The sequence below is a fragment of the Solanum pennellii genome, chromosome 5, assembly GCF_001406875.1.
Source record: "Solanum pennellii chromosome 5, SPENNV200".
Taxonomy (NCBI): Eukaryota; Viridiplantae; Streptophyta; class Magnoliopsida; order Solanales; family Solanaceae; genus Solanum; species Solanum pennellii.
The window spans coordinates 33,283,103-33,309,148 of NC_028641.1; the positions used below are offsets into that span (position 1 = coordinate 33,283,103).

Here is a 26,046-nt window from a genome sequence, read left to right on the forward strand (position 1 = left end):
TGAAATCATGAAGCTTGACTTCATAACTCATTTCGAGGAAATATAAGATCAAAGTGAAAATAAATGAGAATAAAGTCTAGAAGTTAAGAAGCAACCAAAGAAGTGTTATAAAGTTTTCAAAAGTCTTTCACAAACGGTTTAACTTTATTTTAAGACTTAAAGTTCAAGTTGAGAAAAGAGTAAAGAGTAATATTTGAAGTTAATTTCCTCAATGAATTATATGGATACTATGCATTCCCAACGTGTTTAAAATGTTTTCACATTTAAACAAGAAAGTAAACCTTGATTTCTAAACAGCCTTTGAGCTAGTTTCCAGAAAAAAATGAAAATACTTTCTAAATGAAGCAAGAGTAAACTATGATTTCCAAGATAGTCTTTGAGCTATGTTTTTGAGCAATTATCTCATATCATAAAAAGAAGTATGTTTTTAAAAATAAGATCTAGAAACATATTTTGGGAGTAGTATTGAACACTGATATAGGGGAGAGTTTAGACAACTCCCATTCCCCATAAACAAAGTAGATGATATGTTTAGTGATTTTTAGCATAGACTAGTGGACTTTTATGCAAAGTCCTCAATTTATATTCAATCTTTTGATTTGAGTGTGTGGACTATTTCTTTTTGTGAGGGTACTTGTGTCATGATAGATAGATGATTTTATTAACTTTCTTTGATGGAAGTAGGTGAAGAAGCTTGAATTTGATAAGTTTAAAGTCATTCCTTGAGGTTAGGAGGTTAGAGGTTAGTTGTTTATTTGGATGTCTTGCATAATGATTGAGAAGTGTACTTGGTGTTTGGAAATTGATATATGACCTAATTGTTTGTATTAACTAAAGTGATGAGATTCCTATTTTGATTTGTTTGAGATGAGCTTTAATGTTGCTCGAGGAAGAGGAAATGTTTAAGTGTGGGGTGATGATGTGAGGCCAAAAATACATATTTTTAATTATTGTTTTCCTCATATTTATTATTTATATTTGTCCGTTTTGAGAAAGAATTTTATGAATTCTGCTAAATAGTGTATTTTACACTACACCATTTTCGGCCTACAGCAACACCACGTATGTGTAGCCTAAACTAGCAAAAAGTGTGGCCTTTGATAAAAGGCTACATTTTTGGACATTCAGCAACACTTTTTAGGGGCTGCCCAAAAGAAGCGTAACCTTTGACATTAGGCAACACTTTTTAAATGTTGCCATCTTTGGCTACACTTATAAAGCGTAGCCAAATAGGTATAAGGGAACGCTTTGAAGACGTGCATTAGCAACACCTATTTTTTGTTAGACTACACTTAAAATCGTTGCCTTTTCAGATATATTGGTCACACTTAAAAAGTGTTGCCTTTTATTGGTCATCTATTGCAACACTTTCAAAGTTTAACTTTTTATCTACCTAGAGCAACACCTACAAAGTGTAACTTCAACATTTATAAGCCTACATGTAGCACAAATATATATAATATATTTACATACATACAAGTGACCTAAAACACAAAATGAAATAATTAATCATTAAATTGAAGCTATATATTTCAAATAAACTTCGAGAAATATTTCATGTACAACCAAAAGATAGTATGTGTTGTGTACATACCCATACTTATACATCAATATTCTAAATGTGTACACAATAAATCAAATATGTATTTAAACTTTTACAATAGTTCAAAAACTCTTCATCATCCACTTCAAATTTGATCACCTCCATTTCCCTACACAAATAAGATATTGGCAGTTATATAGAAGAGGTAAGAAGTTCAGATTGCAACAATATAGAGAGGCAAGAAATCCAGCAGTTACAGAAAATTAGATTGGATCTTTTGATGTTCAAACAAGCAAGATGAATAGTGGTCAAGAGAAACAAAACCTTAGCTCAATTCAAACCAAAGCCACTAACAATAAATTACCAATGATGAAATAGCAAAAACAATATATAAGTCAATAAGCAAGATCAAAGATCTGTTATACATACCCTGTGCAAATACGTTTCTGAGTTCTTAGGAAAATCAGAATTGATAACAACGTTAACTGCTTGAATATCAATTCCTCTAGTAAACAAATCTGTTCCATCAAGAAAGAACACAAAATTAAGAAATTTAACAATTAATCAATTTGAAATTTCAGCTGTAACGGAAAGCGTGACGGACCGTCGTAGCCATGACGGTCCGTCCTGCATGTTCGTCATGAAGATCAGAGAAGTAGCAGAAGAAACTTGCAAGTATGGGACGACGGAGTCCACGACGGCCCGTCATGACCACGACGGATGACCACGACGGCCCGTCATGACCACGACGGCCCGTCATGACCACGGCCCGTCATGACCACGACGGCCTCTCATGACTACGACGGCCCGTCGCGAGGTCCACGGCGGCCCGTCGCGAGGTCCACGACGGCTCGTCGTGACCACGACGTCCCGTCGCGAGGTCCGTCGACCCAGCCGCGTTTTGACAGATTTCCAGCAAATAGAGTTATTATCTATACTTATGGCCAAAACGACTGATGAAATTTGTAAATTTGTAAGTCTAAATTTGTACTTACTTGATGAAATCAGTTCTTCAGCTTCCGTCCTTCAGCTCTTCGATTTTCATTTCTTCGATCCCCAGTTCTTCAGCATCAACTCTTCATTTCGTCGAGCAAATCAAAAAATATGGAGAGGAGAATCTTCAACTCAATTCTTCTGTGTTTCAGCTTAGCTACTCAGGAGAATCTACATGTTTCAAAAGTTTTATAGCTACATAAATGTCAAAACAAATTTAACACGCAAGTTTTAAAAAATGATTGAAACTATGTCATATATATAGAAACTGGATGAAATCTTCAGCTCGTACCTTGACAAAATCTTCAGCTCGGAGAAGAGAAAGCTCGGTCAGCTCGATGAGTTTTGCAGCTCGATCTTTAGCTCGATCTTAAGTTCGATCTTCAGCTCGGATAAAAGAAATTGTGAGTTCTTCAGCTCGAGGAAGGAAAGGGAAAGCGTGACTTGAACGAAATAGCTCCATCTTCAGCAGAATATCAGAGAAAGGAAAGGGAAAGCGTGAGGTCTTCAGAAAAGGAATGGGAAAGGGAGAAGGAAATAGAAATTCTTTTTGTTTTATAATTAATTAATGTTTATTTTTTTGGCCAATAAAAATGGGAGGGAGTGTTAAAAATATTGGAGGGAATATAATATTTGAGTGAAAAATTTTAAGGCAACACTTATAAAGTGTTGTTTTTTCAATTATAAAAATAGGACATTTTAGAAGTGTGGTCATATATGTAAATAGGTGTTGCCAATTATATCATATTTTAACAACACTTATAAAGTGTATCTTATATTATTAAAGAGTACACTTTTGAACTGTTGCCAAAATTATTGTAGCTAAAAGTTAAAAATTTTGGCTACGCTTTAAAAGCGTTCTCAAAAATACTTTAGGCAACACTTTACAAGTGTAGTCCAGAATAAGTGTGGTCGTAGGCCTAAAATGGTGTAGTGTTATTTGTAGTATTAATTTGGTGGAAAATTGAAGAAGTTTGGAGTTGAAACGAATTAAATATAGAAGATTGAAGAAGGAAATCAAGCGGACAACTTAATGGATTAAATTGAATATTATATTAATATTTTTGTATATGAAATATATGTACATAATTCAAATTGAATCGCTGCTGCTGCCACATGTCATTCATCTAAGGTGTAACAACTTTAAGCTTGAGGCAATTACAGTGTTTTACGCACGGGAAAAATTCCAAGTCCTTTAGTTTTGGTTTTGTTTTTGGATTCCTAATATGATTTGGACTCAAATATTTTATTTAGGGTTTACTTTATCGATAAATAGTCCATAAAATAGTTGTTGGAGAAAATTGAATTAGAGAAGGAATTTAGGAGATACTTTCGAAGAGAAAGTCGTCAATACTTTTTAGAGTTCTTTTCTTCTTCTTGTTTTCTTAGAGATTAGCAGCTAAAGACCATGTTCTGGAGCTGTAGATACAGATTCAATGCTGATTAATAATTGCATTTTGAATTAATTTTTTGTTATCATTATAAGTTACTTATATATTCTTGTTTTAGTATTTTGTGCCTGATCACCAAGAGATAAATCTATTGAATAATATTAAAATGGAGAGAGGATAGGTTAGATAGACCAGAGAATATAGAGAGATCGATCAACCCATTAGATTGAGGTGATTTGTGTTCAAGAGTGACGCTCAGACGAACAACTTGCTTTGTTACAAAATAGGATGAAATATGAATTCCCACCAATTAGTTTACTTATCCCCACTTAACGATCTAGTTAGGTATCTGATTGGGGTAGGCGATGAGAGGTGTGTAGCCCGACTCATATAATTAATCCTATAAACAGGTAACTTGACAACCAACATTAGTTCTAAGTCGATACTATGATGCATGAAATTCAACATACGGTGAAGCCATGGAATTGTCTCTTTCTTGCTTCAAACACCATCTTTAAATCCTTTAATCTTAGTTACTTTTATTTGTTTCTAAAGTAGTTGTAGTTAATCACAAACCATCAACTCTTGAAACAATGACTTTTTTACTTTTAGTTGCGGAATTAAGCTTTAATATAAATTGATCATAAGTTCCTTGGGAATGATAACTCATTTCTAAAAAGAATCTATATTACTAGCACGATTACATACACTTGCGTGTATATTGGAGAGAAACAGACATATCTTATTAAATGGATGTTAGATTAAAGAAAAATTACCCATCATGCTACAAAAGAATTTAGACCCTACTTATGCAATGACTTCAGGATAATATGCCGAAGGTTCGTCCAGAATGTCTTGCATGCTGAAATATCAAGCGGTCATTGTGAAACGAAGCATGTGTTTCTTCTTAGAATTAAACTGTCACCACAATAAAATGAAGACAATCCATTTAAATTCATTCAAAAGCAATTTCTAGTATGTCTTTGCTTTGCAAGGACTACAAATAAACCGCAAGGTCAAACAATTCCAAAAATTGATTTGTATTTGGACCAACATGTTTTCTCACATGGTTAGTTGTACGTTGTACTCTCAAGAGGGATCCCAATGTCCACAACAAAATTAGTTGACCTAAAAGAGAAATCCAAATTTCATAATGGATATACAGAGAGAATATCGTCTATAAAGATGTCTTAGTTACGATAACCTCTTATACATATATGTCCATTGTAACATAGATAATTAAATCCTTACAAATTGCGGAATCCTAACAATGTAACATTACTTCATATCTCAAGTTTAGAAGACACTGACAAACCTATGCAGACATAAGCGATTCTTCATAAATCCACACTCCTCAATGGTGTAACGTAATTCACGATAATTGTTTGAGTCACTCAATCCACTCACATAAATATTTGACTTTTAACCTAACATTGTATGATTTCATGTTTATGTTTCGTTTTTATTGTTATTGTATTGCATTCTAATGTTTTAGTATTATGATTATTCAAAATTTACATTACTTTCAGGCTACATATTTGATGCTTCATATTAAGTGGATGATGTCATTCTTAATTTAGCACATAAATATCCTACATATATGAAATACATCAATTATCTTTATCACTTTACAAGATCAATAACAACATATGCACTACTGAGAAGACTATTTAAAACAATGTACACTTATACTACATCAACAATATTCAACACACTCATGACAACACAATTCTACAAATGTCTCTCGATAGATAACGAGACAACTTAGTATTGCTCACACGTGCAACACTCGTGCCCATGACTAGTACTAGTCAATATCTAAAGAATTTATCATATTTTATAAACATCTACCTTAAATATTAATGTTTTGAGATTATACAAAAAAAAGTTGAATAAAATATATGAAAAGACATTTACTCAAATTTTGTTGAAGTTCTAAAAAATATTTGAAATTCTTTGTTATATAAAGAATCAACTTTATTATTTAGCAAAAAGCACACATGAAATGTGAGTAATTTAGAGTAATAAGTAACAACTTAATGATAGCATGTAGTATGTTTTACGATAAAAGATAATGTGTGCTTAAAAAATAAGATCTACAAAAGTATGACATAGGAATATATTCAATTAAAAATTTAGATGGATAATGCATAAATACCCCTCATCAACTATAACCGAAATCTAGTTACATGCCTTAATTTAATTAGGGTCCGATTATCCCTCAAACTCAATTATTCATGTTTGTGCCCCTTTTGTACTGATGTGACACATTCAATCAACTAAGTTTGTTATGTTTGTACACACGTGCCTTTCACGTGTGTAAATTATTTTTAAAAAAATTATTAAAAAATAATTAACAAAGTTTTTAAAGCATTTTATTTATTTTTTTTCAAAAGAATATCATTTTCCTTATCTTGTATTTAAATTAATTTAGTACATGTGTTCTTTGTTTTATACTTTTTCTACCTTCGTTCATTGTTTTTTCACTTTTATTTTCTATTCATTTTATTTACTCCTTTTAATTTCTTTGTATTTCCTTTTGCTTTTATTTGAAATTTAGTTACAGAAGTCGTATATATAAAAACTCGTTAAAATATAAGGAGAATATTTATAAAATATTTTTTAAAAAAAAACAAAAACAATTTTCTAAAAATAATTAAAAGTTAAAAGATAATAAATTAATGAAAAAAAATTAAAGTTTTAAGTGAGTAAGAAATAAAAATAATTATTTCAGAAATAGAGAAAATTATTTCATTATGAATAATTTTAAACAAATTCACTATTTCTTATGAAATGGAGAACTTGCTCATAAACTAATTGATTACTAGCTATTTTACTAAAATCATCTATTCACGAGTAATTTAGTACTCATTATGAAAAGTAAAAACTCATTAGCAAAAGCCTTAAGATTCACTCTTGATGTACCATTTTCTTTCATAGCTTCCTTAGCTAAATCATCCCATTTCTTGACCTTTCTTCTAAATTCTTCCCCTTCTTCGTCGCTTCCCATCACGATTATCATACATCTATTGAACTCATCTGTTTCCACCACACCTCCTTCACTGGCATTAACTTTAACAAAATTCTTCCAGATATCTTGAATGTGTTTTGCATGACAAACCTGATCATTCTAGAGTTGAAATGCCACGATAGGTACCTCAGATGCTATTCTCTCTAAAGTTGAATTCCATCCACTTTGATTCAGAAAACCACCAACAGAATGGTGTTTAAGTACTTCTACTTGTGAGCAGCAAATCACTATCATCCCTTTCTTTTCAAGTTCGTCTTTGCCACTCAACTTGTCCTCCATTTTATCTCTATCTTGTCCTTCCCTAATCTCCACAAAGATGGTCAACATACTTTCCAGGAATCAGTGACCAATCTCCTCCATAAATTGACTTTATATTTCTGAGTAACTACCAAATGCCATGTAGATAAATGATCCCTTATCCTTTGAGTTCAACCAATCCATATAGTTTTTCAAACTAATCTCACTCGTATCAACTCGAAAAGTATCATAATCAAGTAATTTTGAAGAAATTGAAGTCCCAATTCCCACCATAGTAACAAGCTTTAAAATTCACAAAAAATAGAAGTCTTCTCAAGATCTCTTGAATTTTCTTCACTATTAAACATTTCAATTTGCCTTTTAATAGACTTAACTACCCAGTTGTTAGTTTCCACATTATCAAACACAAAAAATGGGAATCAATTGGACTAAGTGGTGGCAATCCCGGTATCTATATTATGTTATCCTTAGCATTACAGGTTTATAAATAATCAGAATAGTTTGTGAATCTATATAGTAAACATCAAATATTGTGGAAGGGTTGGATCCAATTTTTTCCCACTAAACAAACCCATTCTATGATATTTGTATATATGACATGAGAAAAAGGGGTACAATTTTTTGCACTTGATTGGATCAAATTTAAAAAGAGTTTTTACCCCAAGGCTTTGAAGAAGAATAGAACAAATAAAAGTCATCAATTGAGCTTAATTGTTTTCCATCGTAGCCATAAGAGAAAGGATCAAAGCTTAATCCCACTGAAAGTTGATAGGCTCGCGGTTAAAGTAAATTCAATGACTAGATTGATTTGACCTTGGCCTTGAAAAAGTGCTATAAGAACATGAGATTTTTCATTCTTCAACTTTTCATCTTTTCGGTGGTGAGAACATAAGAATAAATAAAGGTTAATAACGGTTTTAGGCAGGAGAATTTTGGTTTTTTTTTTGAACTGGCTTTGTTACAATTAATTAGGGTTACACATATTTATACTAGTATATATATGGTTCTAGATAAAAAATTTCTAGGAAATTCATCATCTTTTTTTAGATACTTATCTTAAGTGTTAGGTTTCTATATTTTATAAATATTTATTTAATAAAAAGTATTAAACGATATTTTACCCATTTTTCTAAAAGCTTCAAGAAGTATTTGAAGTTACTGTTATTTTAAAATTAAATTTAATATTTAGGAAAAAAAATAAAATAGAAGATGCATGAATACTTTTAAGTAAGTTGCAGAATAATAATAATGATAGCAAGTAGTTTGTTTTATTATCAAATATAATGTGCGCTGATGATTTAGAGATACAAAATCAAAATATTTTATTTTTTCTGGAATTATCATTATTATTCAGTAAAAAATGTAAGAAATGCATGTGTACTTTAATCTAAGTAAAAAAGTATAATGATAACAAGTAATATGCTTATGATTAGATATAACATGTGCCACCAAATTAGAGGTACAATGCACAAATATTTATTGTTTCGTGAACTATAATTATTATTCAGTAAAAAAACACAAGAAATGCATAAGTATTTTAGTATAAGATATGAAAAATATAATAGTAGTATCTTTTAATATCAATCATATCTTGTGCTAACAAATTAGAGATACAAAAGCATGACATTTTTTGTTGTTCCGAGAATCATCTTTATCATTCAGTTAAAAAAGATGCAAGAATTGCAAAAATTTATAGTAATTTTGTCTAAGAAATACAAAAAACACAATAATATTTAGTATGTCTTATTATCAGATATATCCTGTGCTATCAAGATAAAGATAAAAAGCATGACTAAAAGATAATTAGAAACATAATAACGTAAATTAAAAATAGAATATGAAGAAGTAAAAATATGAAAAAGAATACAAAAAATTCAACATGTAGCACATATACATTATCTATCTACATAATAATTTTTCTACAAAGAGTGTTATTTTGTTTTAATGCCTGTAAGAGTTCAACAATTTGAAATAATCAAACAAAAAAATGTAGGTACTATTCATTTTTCCTATGTAACCTAAGAAATAAAAAAAATTCAAGTGATGAGTCATATTGATGTTTCACTAAGCTTTTATATCTATTCAAAAATTTTAGAATTTCTATAATTTCGTGGACTCTCATATGTTTGATTCTTTAACTTTTTCCAAATACATGAAATTATAATTTAGGGTGAGATTACTCAAGCATAGTATTTTTATCTGTTCTGACGTTGAAAAGTGACTGCATATCTTATCTAAAAATATTAACATTTAGAGAAGACACACATTTATTTGCTTAATTTTATGTTATGATACTACTTAGTTTGAGAAAAGAAAAGATATATGTACATTCAAAAAATATTTGTTGAATTAATCTAATATGGCAAAATAGACATGAATATTCTTATAGTTAGCATGACCTTTTCACCAACCTTAATAAATAACAAGAACAAAATCTTGTAAAAAAATAACCATTCCTAGTAAAATGACAAAAGTCCATTCAGTTTGAATAATCAATATTATTTTCCTTGTATCGTTTAAAATATATTACACGGTGTTCATAATAATTAAAATTTCACTTCTTCATGTTCATTACATATTTTTAATCCTTCAATCTTATTTCTAAACATTGACATACTTATTAAATACAATGTAGTATAGTGACAACGTACTTTCATAATCGTTTTTGAAAAATTTTATTTGCTTCTTTACAATTATATTCTACAGGCATACACTGTCTCATGTTCTTCCACTCTCTAATTATTTGAGTTTGTTGTTTCAAATTGAAAGTTAGTTATACCATCAACATTTCGTGATTATTGAAGATTGAATTATTTGTAGTTAATGGTTATGACTTATGCATATTGGGTTTTGGTTTAGGTATGAGGTGAAAAAAGATAAAACTCTACAATGTATTAATTCCAAGGCTTCAAAAGATAATTTTTAAGCATTAATAAGAGAATTAAAATGCAATTTAAACTCAACTATCGCAATCTAAACTTAGAATGTTTTAGAAACAAACATTCAACTTAGCCAACATGGCAACTCAAGTCTTAACAACTAAAAATTGAAAGTCGAAAGAACAAATAACTAACTACCTATGAAGCCTCTATACTATAAGAGATGTCGGGAAGAGACCTCCGATTATCCTAACAATTGAACATGCTAAAAACAATGTAAAAAGGGGATCCTGAGGAAAACAAGGTGTCTCACCAGCTGACTCTGAGTACTTGACACGATCAATGAGACGCTGGGTACTAATTGTGATTATCTGTATCTGCATCATAAAATGAGATTCAGTCTAGATGACATCAGTACATTGAATCTACGAACATGTTAGGGGAAAAATAACCTTGAAATAAGATTGAACTTCATTCTGAAAGAAATACTTACCTCAGGTTTACTCAACTGACGGATACTAAACTCAATGCGTAAATGAACAATAATAAAGATACAATTAATATAAAGCATTTAAGCAGTAGGTAGAAACTCAATGTATTCAAAAATAAAAATAACAACTTAATGTGTGTGTGTATATATTTATATATACATACATTAATCACTTAGAGCTATGTGATGATACAACATCTCGCCCACGTACCAGAACTATTCTATAACTTGCCAAAATATGAAGCACCTCAACTAATTGTATCCACTAGTCTATGCTAAAAACAATTAAGGAATCATCTAAAGAGTATGAACCTTTCTACCCAAGGTAGCTAAATGGTTTATTGAGACTTGAGTTATGATAAACTCGTCCCACAATAGGTTCTCAATACAACTTCCAAATAATACGCAACTAATATGTTTAAAAACATAACTCGTTCTCTGTGGTTTGAGAATATTACTTAAAAGTTTATCTATTAAAAGAGGTGGAACTCAAAACTACTTATGAAACGCTTTTGGAAATCGGTGATTCCTTTATTGTCTAAATGTGAAAACATTTTAAGTCTAAAAATACTTAGTTCCCATATAATCTTTTGATGAAATGAAAATCATTGTTACTCTCACTCAACTAAATGCTCATGTTCTTAAAAAAATGTTTTAACCGTATGCAGAAGACTTTCAGAAAGACTCTAAGAACTCTCTAGACTTGGCTCTTAACTTTCCTTGAATTTGAATTTATGAATTGATGGTGTGCATAAAAATGATTTGTATATGTTAAGAAGTCATTTGGAGTAGTTAGAATTTATATGAAGTGTTAGTACACTTTTGAAGGACTTCAACGGGCTAAACGACGAAGAACAAATGGCGTCAGCGTCCCAGACAGACAACTTGCACGGGTTGCGAGCCCCAAAAGAGTAAATGCTGCAAAATGGAGCAAAGCGGGCGCTTGCCACAACCTCTCTAGCGCAGATGGGGCGTGCCGCACCAGCTTTCTGATACTCTCAAATTACACCTCCCTAAACAATCAACATGATTATTACCAAGTAAATAATCAAACAGGTAGGTTGGAGTCAATCCTATGAGTAATATGGTTTTATATTAAATTTAACCCACAATTATATTCATTTTGTCAAGGTATTTTTGAAAAAATTAATTGAAAAGGAGGGGGCGGTTGTAAAAAAATTCCTAAGGTTATTTAATTATCAATTAAGCAAGAGTTAACCTTGGTATGCAACAAGATGAGAGAATAACTATGATTTACGTTATCTCCAATACCTCCTAATGCGGTAATGCTAGTAATATCACTTCCTAGTATATTACATTCAAAGTGATAAGCTATGTATCTTGAAATCCTTGGTCCGGCATCTAGAAAATTTCAACCCGCACCTTGGTCCGACTACATACATATAATTAACTAACCCTTACATTACCTCATATTAGACATCACATCTATGTATGACTTAGTTTTCACGCTCACACCAACCAACACTAGACTATTAGATAGTATCACACTAAATTTATGTTTATAATTCTTTTCTTCTTAATTACCTCCTTGGTCTGTCAAGCAGCAACAAGGCGAGTTTTAATATTTGCAACTGCTAAAAAGATTTCTAAACGAAAGAATTATCAAAACATGCAAAATAATATTCAAAGATTTGTTAATTACTATTCACACGTTGTTAATCCCTCATGGTTCCTAGAACCCCAGTTGTCGAGTTTAGTTACACATAATCACAAGAACACAATTCATTATTTTTTATGAAAGAATTATGAACTTACGTAATGAGAATGATAAAGCCAGAATTTAAACTTGAATATCAACACCAAAATCTTCAAAATCAACTTAAGATATCAATAATTGCTTAGATTTGAAAAAATTAATCTGTAAATTGTCAAACTAGAACAATAAAAGTAGAAGCCAACCCCAAAAATGAGGCTTACATACCGTATTTATAGAAAACAAACTCCTAATTAAAGAGGAAACAAAATAAGGAAAGTTTGTTTAGGCACGCGTCTTTAATATATGAGACAAACTTACGGACCGTCAATGGATATATGGCCCGTAAGTCCATTCCATAAGCAAGGAGATAATAAATATTTCATCATCCATAATATACCCTCTCAGAATCAAATGCCGGACCACCAATATTTTCCATCAATCAATCGACGGTCTGTCAATGCCCATTCGTGACTTCATACATAGAATCTTCAAAAATAAGGTAGTGGAACCCTCAGAGTACCCTTCTAAGATTTATCTGTATTGTCTATCAATTTACCGATGGACCATCAATGCTCGTTGTGGTTCCACACTTTTTCAGATTTCTCTGATTTCATCCAATGCCTGGGCTTCCCATATAGGATACTCGTCTACGGGCTGTCAATGGATCTATGATCCGGCGTTTCTTCAGTGCATGCCTTTTTCTGCACTTTTTCTGTTGTCTCTTTAATTTTGCGCCTAAAAACAATTCCAGCAAAATATGATAAAAAACGATCAAAATCAATACAAAAATGCATAAGACATACACAAGTCTTAAGTTAAATGCATTAGCCATACTGTTAACTAATTGTATACAAATACCGTCAACTTAAATTTGTCGTTGGTCCACAAGCGACGAACTACGAATTTGAGCGACACTTGTATAGAAGCAGGAAATTCAATCTCATGAACCTTTGTTTGAGTGAAAATCTATGTCTCATACTCGACCAGATAACTCATGCAGATCATAACATGACGCTGATTGAGATCTCAACAACCACCTTCACTTTTTTTCCAATCACCAAGGTACCAATTCTCAAACAATGTAACTAGTGCCCTCACTTTAAACAAAACCCTCCAATTTCACACAATGAGTGGATAATTAAGTACAAGGACTTATTTCAACACTCATGCTCAGAAATAAGTTCAAGTAATGTAAGTGCTCAATGCCATAGGCTTGCCCTTAGTTTCACTGCTTAGACTATAAAAACTAGACTTTAAGATCACTATAGGACTTTCTTAGCTTGTAATGTAGGCTTAGGGTTAGGTGTGGTACATTTTAGTATATTTAGTGACTTCCTACCCTCCTTGACATTACATTAGGCCTTCTACCTATTTTTGCTCTATCTTCGACATCCTACCTTTCCATCTTCTTTCCTTTGATTCGTTTCAACCATAGATGGGACTTTGAACTTTGCAACTGTTTTATTTTTCAGTTTCTTTCTTTTTGATGATTTTATTCTTTTTAGTTTCACAAAGTCATATCCTCTTTTTCATTTTTCTTTTCTTTTCTTTTCAACACCAAACTCTTTTCATAAAATTTTTTCTCTAGATTTTCTCCTTCATAGCAACCCTCAAATTATGGTTTTTGCATGAGTAGAGGTGCACATTAGCTGATGTCGTGTAAGGTCCAATAAAGAGATCAGTTTACTTTACATTAGCCACCCTAAATTTAGTCTTTTGGCCTAAGTCAAGGTGCACATGTCCAAGGAGGGTTATGGGTCAAAACATTTGATTTTTGGAAGGTGAAGTAGGGAGTTAGAAAAAATGATCTATTTTAGGCTAAAAGTATTTGGATCAAAGGAAATACACTTCATTTGGTTGGACTCTTCTACGATAGTTGTGGACTATTTCGAATATGGGCCTATGATCACTTCCTAGCCTCTAGTGTACATTATCGTAGCACGACTAACGGGGAAAGTTCTCGTTTGTCATCAGCTATTGAACAATAATTAATTCTCACCCTCACTTGGCACATCACCCCATTATAAGAATATTAGATTGGCCAGTTCAAGTTTTAGTCTCGGGTCATGCAGTTTTTGCATTATCATCTCATATTTAAAGACAATACATTCAGCTTATCTTAGCCTAAAAATTCAAGAAAATATTACAACTTTTGGACATATTTAATTTTTCACAAGCCATCATGCTTTAACCTTTCCTGCTTCTACCCATACAATCCTAACACATGTCGGTTCAAAAAATATTTTAAGAATATCTTGGGGGAGAAACACATGAAAGAAAAATCCAAGAGAGGATCATGAGTTGGTTACTAAGACTTCACCCCTATCACTAACAATCCGTTTACCCCACCCCCAAAAAAAGAGAGTGCAACTATCCCCAATGTACAAAAAAACACAAAAATGTAATTGATATTTTATGAAGAAAACCTATGGCGCAAAGCGCTGAAGACCTATCAACAAGCTGGTGGATTTGGTTCCCAAAGCCAGCTGGGTATACAATTGGTTCACCCTCATAAGTGCCCAAATCTGCAAGGATAACGCCATTAGTGGTACCAGTTAGTACTCTATCTGCACCATCAGTAGTGCTCACATCTCAACTTACGGGACCAGAAATCGTTTCCCGAACAACAACATCACACACCCTCATATGGCACATTTCTTCAGGTATTATGGAGGTCCTCTTAGCCTTCTCCTCCTGCGTACTCTCCCTTTTACTAGATAGACCTCATCAATAGCCTTAATGGAGCGACTTGAACGATGCCTGTTGCCACGAACACGGGTGGGATCAGAGTGTGTCTATGCAGGTGCCTTGAACAAGACCTCAAAAATGGTATTATCAGCCTAATCTGTCACTTCATGCTATTTCTCATCCACACACATATCAAATATGACATCTACATCATCTCAAATACTCGCCAACTCCATCTGAATGGAGGCAAGGTTCGTTGTGAATTTAGTCGTGCAAATACTCTTAACTCAAATGTGTCAAGGCATTTGTGGACTGCATGGATCTGCTGCTCTGTCTACTTAGCCAGCCTTTCCTCTATTTGGGTACAACACTTTACGATGCATTTCTCCTTCAGCAGTTGGATATGGTGCAGCAAAGTGGCTATATGAGCCTCTTATTTCTGGACTCTTGCCAATGGGATAGTTGTCATTCGTGTTGAGCTAGATGAGCTTCGGGAGACTATTAGTTGCATAAGAAGAGAAGTTTAGGTTGTGTCGGTGTAATCAAGTATAATGGAGTCATTGATATGCTCATATTATGCCTCCCTAAAGAAGTATAAGCAATCGTTATCAAGTACAGATCCCAACTAGTAGGTTGGGGTCGATCCCACGAGGAAAATAGTTTAGACTTATATTAAATGCACAATTATATCTATTTAGTCAATACTTTTCCAAAACAGGTAAGTAAAGAGGGGGTTTGTCAAACAAATTTCGTAAATAGTGGAGTTATCAATTTGACAAAAGTAAACATTAGCTTTTATTAAGAGGTGAGAGTAACTATGGTATTTTTGTTTCCCACAGGTTCATAATGCAATATTCCTAACAATAGCAATCTTTTTCTCGTGTATTACATGCAAAGTGATAAGTTAGGTATCTCTAAATCCTTGGTCCGGCATCTAGAGAATTTCACCGCGCACCTTTCTCTGTTTACGTGTGTATACTTTACTAATCCTTACAATTACCTCATATTCGACATCATAATATATGTATGGAATCGACACTAGCCTATAAGTTAGTATCACACTAAATCTATATTGATAATTCTTTTGATAAAAATTCCTCCTTTGTCAAGCAAATAGCAGCAAGCGGAGTTATAACGCGTGCACTCTTTAAAAAGACTTCTAAGTGAAATAATTATGAATTCATGCAAAAACACTATAAGAGTATTGCTTAATTGCTAGTTATACTTTGTTAATTACCCATGATTCCCGCAACCCTAGTTGTGGATTTAGTTATCCATGTTAGCAAGATCACAATTCATAATTTTAGATGAAGAAATCATGAACTTACTTTAACAAGAAGAATAAACCCAGAAATCTTCACTTGATTTTGCAAGAAAAATTGTTCAAACCAAATATGGAAATTGATTAATTCCCAAAGTTGCAAAATCTCAATCTCCAATACACAATAAGAACAAAAACAACAGTAGCTACCCTAAAAAATGAGGTTTTAATACCCAATATAAAAAAAAATCGTAAAATTAAATGGAATTCAAATAAGGAAAGGTACATCAATTGGCGAACTATTTGAGGTATCGTCGACCAATCGACTGTATATACACTTCTTCCATCATTCAGGACTTAGAATATATTCTCTCCCCCAGATGGCACCCTCACTGAATCAAACGACCGACCAACAGTATGGTCTGTAGATAAACCTAGGAGTCGTCGAGGCTTCTCCGTAGCTACATAAAATCTTCCAAAGATACTGGAACCTCCTCTTAACCAAATGATGGTTCATCAATATGGTCAGTCGATCAATCAAATAACGCTTTTGTCTCTCGTGGTTCCTCACATGATCAGACTTCCCTGATTTTCATTCAATATCCTGAGATGCTCATCTAAGGTCACCACTTATGGTCCGACGATTGAATGACGGAGCATTGATTGTCTCCATATGTATGGTTCTGCTTTTTTTTTTCTAGTTGTTTTCTTTCATTGACACCTGAACATCTTTCATGCAAGAATAGTAGAAATGTCGTAAAATCACGTCACATCAAACCCATCAACTAATTTTTTTGTTTGTCCTCAAGCGACACACTGTGACTCATAATGACTTTTTTACATAAGTATACAGTTTTATGCACTAGCAATCACATGGTTATAAACCCGACTCTTTGTTTGATTGAGTGAAGTCCTGCGGTCTCTGGATCGACAGGCTAACTCCTGCGGATCACATCATTAAACAAATTCACCATGCAACAAATACTTATTCTATTTTGCCTCTCACAAAGATACAAACTTTCTCATAATGCAACTAGTGCCCTCACTTTTAAAGAAATCCCTATTTTTCACACTGTGATTATGCATTTTGGCTACAAGGATCATAGTATCAAAACTCGCACTCAAGAACAAGTTAAAATACAGTTAGTACTCTATGTTATAGGCTTGCCCTTGTTTTCGCTACTTAGGTTCACCACAGTAGACTCTAGAATCACGGTAGGACTTTTTTGGCTTGTAATGCAGGCTCAGGGTCAGGTGTGGTACATTTCGGTATATTATTGTGACTTTTCTGCCCTCCTTGACTTTACCGCTAAGCTTCCTACCTCATTTCATTGCTTTTGACCCCCTTTTCTTTTCCTCGTTTCCCTTTTTAAATGTGACATTCACTTTGCTTTTGCATCTTTTTCTCAGATAACTCTTTCCTCTATTATTTTTTTTCAAGCTATTCATTAATTTTTCGTGAAGTCACATGTTTTCTTACTTAAGCCTTTTCTTTTAAACATCCCACTCTTTTCAAACCCATTTTAGGGTGTTCACTCATAAAATCCACCCTCAACTCATGACTTTTCCACGGGTTGAGGTGCACATTACCCGATTTTGTGTCAGGGACAGTAGGAGGTCACGTTCTGCATCCCTCAACTTAGGCTTTTGGCCTAAGTCGAGGTGCACATTTCCAAGGAGGGACTAGGGAAAAAACTTTAGACCCTAGGAAGGTGAGTTGATGAATAAAAAAATTTATATATTACAGGCTCAACATATTGGATCAAAAGGGACACTTATTTCATTTGGTCAACTTTTTTTAGGCTAGATATTTGCTATTTGAACAAGGGCCTATGATCACTTCCTATCTTCTAACACATATTCCTTTCGTAGGACTAAGCAGGCAAGTTTTAGGTAGGCACCAACTGTTTAACACTCGAATCTCCTCACCGTCTTTTGGCACATCATTATACTATCAGATTATCATTATCAAATTTCTCAGTTCTGGTTTTAGTTGAAGGTCATACACTGGTGTCTATTTATGTCTTATTTAAAGCAAACACATTCAACTTTTTCTAGCCTATACATACAAGCACTAAAATGGACGGAGTATCATTTTTATAAGAAATCGTGCTTCATTTTCATTCTTTTATACTAGTACATACTAAGACATGCCGATTCAATAGAAAGTTAAGCAGTCTCTTGGGGGAAAAGAACACAGGCAAGAAAACTTGAAGAGAGGATTTTGAGTTGGGCTAATGAAAATTCACCTTACCACTCACTTTCCATTTATCCCATCCCCAATAAAAAAATTTGCAATTAACTCAAATGCAATAAGAAATCAAAAATACAGTGTGGTAGGTGAAGCAAACCTGTGGCGCATAACACCGAAAAACTCTAAAAACACGGGTGGTTCTAGTTTCTCGAAACTTAAAAAATCATCAGTTGGTCCACCTTCACTAGTACGCACATCTTTAACAACGACACCATCACTAGTGCCATCAACCTCAGTAGTTCTCTCAAGAATAGAACTAGATGCGCCAGCGGCCATCTCTAGTGCCCTTCTATGATCTATCTCCTCATATGCTAAAGAAGTCCTCCTAGCTTGCTCCAGCTGCGTCCATTCTATATTTGTTGCACATGGATCATTATCGGCCTAAGTAGTGTGGGTGGAGTAGTACCTCTTGCTATGAACTTGTGGCTCGGGCTTTGGATAAGCGTGTCCCTTGAACAGGGCCTCAAGTACACTATCTTCGACTTGCTTTGTTGGGGCACCCTCTGGGTCTGCGCCTCGCATCTCTGAGATAACATGAATATCAGCTCGTAGACTGGCTAACTCATTCAGTACGGCAATGAGGCCAGTGGCGGGGCTGGTCGTGCTAGAAAACGCACCTCAAATGCATCAAGGCATTTATGAACCGCCTAAATTTGCTGCTCCGCCTTCTTGGCCGCCTATTTCTTTAAGCGGTCCTCTGCCTCACCAATGGATTTCTGCATTCCAAGTTGAATGTGGTGGAGCAGGGTGGAATTACGTGCCTATAACTTTTGGACTCGATCAAGAAGGACAAATGTTGCAGATGGTGGGGTGGATCTAGATGAGCTGGGAGCCTTGCTGGCTTCATGTGAGAAGGAGGCTTGAGAGGTATCTGCATGCTATGGTATGGTACTTTCAGTCCCTTAGTCTATGTCCACCATGTCTGCTAAGTTCTCGCTAAGTGGAGGAACCTCGATCCTTGGCCCTCTGCGTGTTGCCACCACTTTGGCCTTCTCCTTGATGAGGCCTCTATCCAATATCCTCGCTTGTCAACGAAGTCTATCACAGTGTCAACTCACACATCCCTGCACAACTCAAAGATTAAGCATGGAAAGGGGTAAGTGGTGGAGGTCTTAAATTCCCTCTCATGTATCACGACCAACATCATTTTGTTAAAGATTATTTCTAGTCTTTCTACTAGTTCTGCCCCCATCACTGCCTTAGCCCATGTAAGTACATTGTCAGCTTTCGTGGGCGATAACCGGTGTCGGACAAATATCCAGAAAAGCATGGACACAAAAGTGAGGGTAGCCTTCTTCATCGATCACCCAGTCTGCCCTCTAACCATCTATCACAAGAATTTAATCCATCCATTTCCTAACGGACTCAGACTTCTCTGTGCTTTGTTGAAAGTCACCACTCTTAACAACCTCCCACCTATAGGCAAACTTTGAAGTCCTTAGGGTACACTTTGTACCGGTGGTGGGGTCGTATAAAAAGTCGTAGATGGTGGATTCTGATATGTTGAACCAGTAGCCCCGAACTAGTGTAAAAGTTAGAGGGCTTGTTTGACATGTTTTGCCCGCCTATCAATGGATACTCGGAGAGTAGCAACATCGGAGGCACAAAAATCCTGAATGATCTCTCGTTATACATGTCCATGTCCCAAGCCATCAAATAAAATTTGTGAATATTTAATAGTCTGTGAACCTGGGGACTGCGGTCAAACTCCCTTTGAAGATGCGACGCTCCTAAATAACAAATCGGGTCTCACCCCCTTTCCATACAACATCCTCACATCCCGATGCACCTGTAAATTTCCCTCTATGCACCACAAATTTAGCACATCTGCAATCAAAGTAGAGTCATATGTTTGGGGTGCGGGTGCACACTTCAAATAGTAGCCTCAACAAATGAGGAATTAGTGGTCTGCATCCTTAGATCTGGTTGCTCCCTGATAGCTGGAGCTGGAAGCAGTTGCTGCCTTGGACCCTAGAGACTGGGGTGACTCAAAAGTTGTGGCATCCTCGGATCCAGATGTTGAGCTCCTTTCTAAAATGGAAATAGACCTTGTCGGTGAAATGATCAATTTGCCTCCTCATCCAACTGGGAAGCAGTGACTACGTCAGAAGTCACCTTCCGGGGGGTTCCCCTAGTGACTCTTGCTGACGCTGTCCGTTTAGTAGTACTCAGAAGGATATAGGCTGGGTCCTACTTTATGTCGGTGTCCTCATCGATCAACCAATATGTTAGGATATACGACTTAGATATACCCTTCTTGGAAAAGAAGCTTACCTTCTTTAGAACCATTTCTATCTACAGAGTAGTTGTTAGTATCATAGGAGCATAGTGATGTATCGTAGTTTCACGGTGCTTTCAATGCATTTTTCTTAAGAGTAGTATGTGCAAAGAGCCTTTTTGTAGTAGTTTTAACATGTTTTGATGTTTGTTTTTGCAGGAAAGATGTTCACATTAATACATAGAAGGAAGGTGGAAAAGAGTTCACAGAGATGACCTATGAAAGCCATCGACGGCCTGTCGTTGAATCAACGATCGTAGGTTGTGACTGTCGATGTGTTGTTCAGGATAAGGGAGAAAATTAGGGAAATCTGACTAAGTGTGAAACTAAGAACTTAAAAGACGGTCTGTCAATCAATTGAAGGAATGTACTAGTGAACCGTCGATCGGTGTTGAGAAGGCTCCAGTAGCTGATTTCTCAAGATTCTAAGTATGGAACGATGGAGGAGAATCAATGGAGCGTAGATGATTCGATCGACCATACTGCAAGTCCATCTTTTGATTCAGAGAAGAAGCTGAGATGATGAGGAAAAATAATTCTATTTTTGGTGACAGAGGCAGTTGATGGACCGTGATTCAAACAACTGTCTGTCAGTAGGGGTCGTCAATCAATATCATATTTTCGAACAAACTTTCGGTTATTTAAATTACTTTTAATTGAGGATAATGTTTTCTATAAATAGGTGATTAAAACCTCATTTTGGGGGTTGCACATTATTAGTATTGTACAACTTTTGTTTGTAGATTGAGTTTTGCAAACTTTAGCAATCAATCAAACTCCGGATTTGGTTTGATGTTTTATCTTGCAATTTCAAGTTGATTTTTGAAGTTTATTCTTGTTGTTCAAGTAAGTTAATTATTTTTTCTATAAAAACTATGAACTTTGATCTTGCTTTCATTGGTAACTAAATCCACAACTAGGGTTTTGTGAACCATGGGTAATTAACATGTAGACCTAGCAAATAAGCAATTATCAAATAGCTTCTTGGATGTATTGATAATTCTTTCATTTAAAATTTTGTTTAACGAGTGCACGCGTTAGAACTATCCTGGTTGGTACTTGCCGGACCAAGGTGGTAGTAATAAGAAAAGAGTTCTTAACATAGATTTAGTGGGATACTATCCAAGAAGCTAGTGTCGATTGGTGCGATGTAATTTATACACACGCAGAAGGACAAAGGTACAGTGTCAAATTCTTTAGATCCTGGACCAAGGATTTAGAGACACATAACTTACCATTTTACACGTAAAACACTAGGCAAAAACTTCTATTGCTAGGAATACGACGCTATGAACCTATGGGGAACTCATATATCGTAGTTATTCTCACAACTTGATAAAAACTAATGTTTTATTCTTGCTTTCTTGTTAACATAGAATTGTGAAACAAACTTGTTTCACAAAGCTCATCCCCCTTTATTTACTTATTTTCGGAAAAACCTTGGCTAAATAAACATAATTGTACATTGAAGTTATCTAAACCATTTTCCTTGTGGGATCGACCCTAACCTACTAGTTTGGGTTCTCTACTTTATTACGACAACTTATACTTCATTAGGGTGGTGTATTTTAGTGCATAAATTTTTGGTGCCGTTGCCGGGTAATCTAACTTTTAGATTAACTTTAGTTGCATTATTAAAATTTAGTGAACTATTTCCTGATTTTACGTTTTCTTTTCATTTTTGTTTCTTTCAGGTATAGCTCTAATCTATGACAAGTACATAGGGCTGAGAAGAACCACTAATTCCATTCGATCCTAAACTTAAGAGTACATTGAGAAGGATGGAAAATCATCACAACCCTGCCAATCTAGGTGATGAGGAAATCCATCAACCTCCATTACCGGTTGAGGCACACAATCAAGTTAAAGTTGAAGATCAATTGGAGAATTCTTTGAGGATGCATACCTAGCACCACGATCTTAGTATTACTGTAGGGGTAACGTGAACATCACAGACTCTTATGGACCTCTTATCCTACCCCCTCTACCTCAGGGGCACACATTTTTGGTGATGAGTAGCTTAATGTAGATGCTTATTGAGAGGGGTTTGTTTACAGTACTGCCATCAGAGGATCCACATACTCACATAGCCAAACTGATGTCTTTGTGAAAGAGTTGTGGGGTTTGCCACAATTAGATATTAATGTCATTGGGATGCGAGTGTTACCTTTATCACTGACAAGAGATGTCGCGATATGGTTTACCTATCTACCCTACAATTCCATTTATACTTTCGATCAGTTGAGAGATGTGTTCTTAGAAAGGTATTACCCCGTTTCCAAAAATCATAACCACAAAGATAAATTTAACACCATTGTGGCACTACCTAGGAGTCGCCATGGGACATATTTACTATGTTTATGAGAGGCATCACAAACCACCGCATTGATGATGAGTATTTGAAAGAGTACTTCTATAGGGGAGAAGATGATAACAATAAAGTTTGCTTGATACTATTGCAGGAGGTTCCATGGATAGTACAAATATACATAAATCACAGAAAAGTTAGAGATGATTTCTTGCAACAACAAGGCTTGGAGCACTATAAAGTCGGACATTGGGGGAAACACATTTGTAGTGCAAGCTACAAACAACCGAGCAGTAGATGAGATTCATGAGGAGATGGCGCAAATGACAACTGAGTTAGGGTTGGTCTTGAAATATGTCAATGGAGGTGCGGAGAAGGTAAATGTAGTGAACTACTAAACTAAACCACAACCTCTAGTAGATGAGTATTATTGTAAAGAGGAGGCTTATGCAGTGAACGATCAGACGAGGGGTTTCCAACCAAACCCCCAAGGCTCCAATCAGGATAATTGGCTCCGCGGTCAACGAAATCAAGGTTCAAACTATGGTAACTACAATAGAGAGGATCAATATGTTCAAGATTGAAACTACAACCGCAACAACTACTTCAATCGGGGTAACTATGGTAATAGGAATGATCAGAGTGGGCCCTATGTTCTATCTTAAAATCGGGAAGTTGCTCCAAGGGACGGTGATGGTAGTATGATGTGAGTTGAGGATATGTTATAGAATATGATGAGAAGATTTGATACTAGTTTTGAGCATGCCAAGGATATGAGAAGTGATTTAGCTAATATTTTGCAAAAGGTGGATGCACATGTTGTTTCAATTAAGCATCTTGAATTATAGATTGCTCAATTGTGTACTGCTGTGAATCAACGCCAACCTGGCACTCTTCCTAGCAACTCCATCAAGAATCCTAGCAATGATGGGCATTGCATGACAGTCACTACTCGATGGGGGTAAGAAGACCATTGATCAACCTATGCCTTATTTGGTAAAAGATGATATGAGAAAAGATTAAGAGTTTGTAGAAACTAGTGGAGAATTGGTGGACGACACGATGAAAGAAACAGAGGTGTCTCCGAAAGTGGTCCCTATTCCTAGAACTCTACAACCATTCCCTCAGAGATCAGTGAAGAAGACTGAGGATGGCATATGCCGACAATTTATCTTTACGTTGAAACTACTCTCCATCGATGTCCCTTTGAAAGAAGCTTGGAAACAAATGCTCGGCTATGCTAAGTTTATGAAGGATATGGTGACGAATAAGATATCGGTGAGTTTTGAGGATGGTGACAGTTTGCAGCATTGTAGTGCTATTGCTACAAGGTCTCTTGTGAAAATAAAGGAAAATCCTAGTGCTTTCACCATTCCATGTACAATCAGGTTGCTACACATCGCTAAAGCACTACGTGATCCTCTGCAAGCATAAACATCATGCCTCATTCCAATTATAAGAATTTAGTTGGATGACCCAAAGCCTACAACGATGCAGTTACTAATGACCGATCGAACAGTGACGAGGCCCATTGGTATACTGAATGATGTGCTTGTGAAAGTGAAGTAACTTATATTTTTTGGCCGATATTGTAATTCTTGATTATGAGGTTGATTTTGAGGTTCCCATTATTCTAGGGAGGCCATTTCTTGCCACCGGGCCTTTATTGGTTGATATTGAAAAGGGGCAGATGAAGTTTAGGTTGCATAGTGAAAAAATATCTTTCAACATATGTAGGTCCAAGAAGTAGAGTTGTGAGATCCAAATGGTATCTTCTATATCCAGCAGGGTTGAGAGTATATCTGAGGTACAAATTGAAGAGCGGCTAGGTGTTGAGGCACTAGTGGCAGTTATCATGAATTTTGAGAGTGATGGTATTGAAGATTATGGGTCTTTAGTGGCTGCACTTGAATGGAATGAATATCGGTCAAAACCAAAGAAATTGGAGTTATATATGAAGCATCACGAGTCTCCACCCGCGAAACCATTTTTTGAGGAGGCTCCAAAATTAGACCATAAGGTTCTACCACCTCATCTTCGGTATGTGTTCTTGCGTAGAGATTACACTTTGCCGGTGATAATTGCAGCGGATTCGAATGATCAACAAGTAGAGTGTTAAGTGGACGTTTTGAAGAGGTTCAAACGAGCCATTGGTTGGACTATTACGGATATTATTGGGATTCCTCCAGGTAGTTCTTCACACAAATAGAACTCATGCCCGATCACAAACCAAGTATTGAGCACCAAAGAAGGTTGAATCCACCTATGCAATAGGTATTGAAAATAGAGATCATCTAGTGGTTGGATGCCAGAGTCATTTATCTATTGAAGACAGTAGTTGGGTGTGCCTTGTTCAGTTCCTGCCTAACAAGGGTGGGATTACAATGGTGCCTCATTAGAGGAACGAGCTAGTTCCAATGCGGCCAGCGACTAGATGCAGACTTTGCATGGATTACCAGATATTGAATGCATGGACTAAGAATAACCACTTCCCCATGCCTTTTATGGATCATATGTTAGATAGACTCTTAGGAAAAGGGTGGTAATATTTTCTTGATGGATATTTGGATTACAATCAAAACTCTAATTCCTTTGAGAATCAAGATAAGACCTCTTTTACTTTCCCTTATGTGACATTTGAAATCAAAAGGATGTCGTTTGGGTTGTCTAATGCACCAGCCACCTTCCAGCTATATATGATATCGATATTCTCTGATATGGTGGAGGACACTATTGAGGTGTTCATGGATATTTTTTCTGTGGTTGGCGACTCCTTTGATTGGTGTTTGAGTCATTTGTCCTTAATTGGGAAAAATGTAACTTTATGGTGAAAGAAGGTATAATGTTGGGTCATCATATCTTAGAGAAAAGGATAGAGGTTTTCAAGCTAAAGTTGAAGTTTAGAGAAGCTTTCACTACCCATTTCTGTAAAAGGTGTGAAAAGTTTTATTTGAA

At 35.1% G+C, this 26,046-nt stretch overlaps 1 long non-coding RNA gene and 1 pseudogene across 1 annotated transcript; both read right to left on the reverse strand.

Moving 5' to 3' along the window:
- Positions 1–1,658: 1,658 nt before the first annotated feature.
- On the reverse strand, positions 1,659–2,581 carry LOC107020092. Its single transcript, XR_001456789.2, has 3 exons — positions 2,539–2,581; positions 1,973–2,061; positions 1,659–1,712 (listed from the first exon to the last, which is right to left on the reverse strand). It is a non-coding gene; the product is annotated as an uncharacterized LOC107020092 (long non-coding RNA).
- Positions 2,582–6,769: 4,188 nt separating this feature from the next.
- LOC107019441 lies at positions 6,770–19,027 on the reverse strand (annotated as a pseudogene).
- Between the last annotated feature and the right edge of the window lie 7,019 nt (positions 19,028–26,046).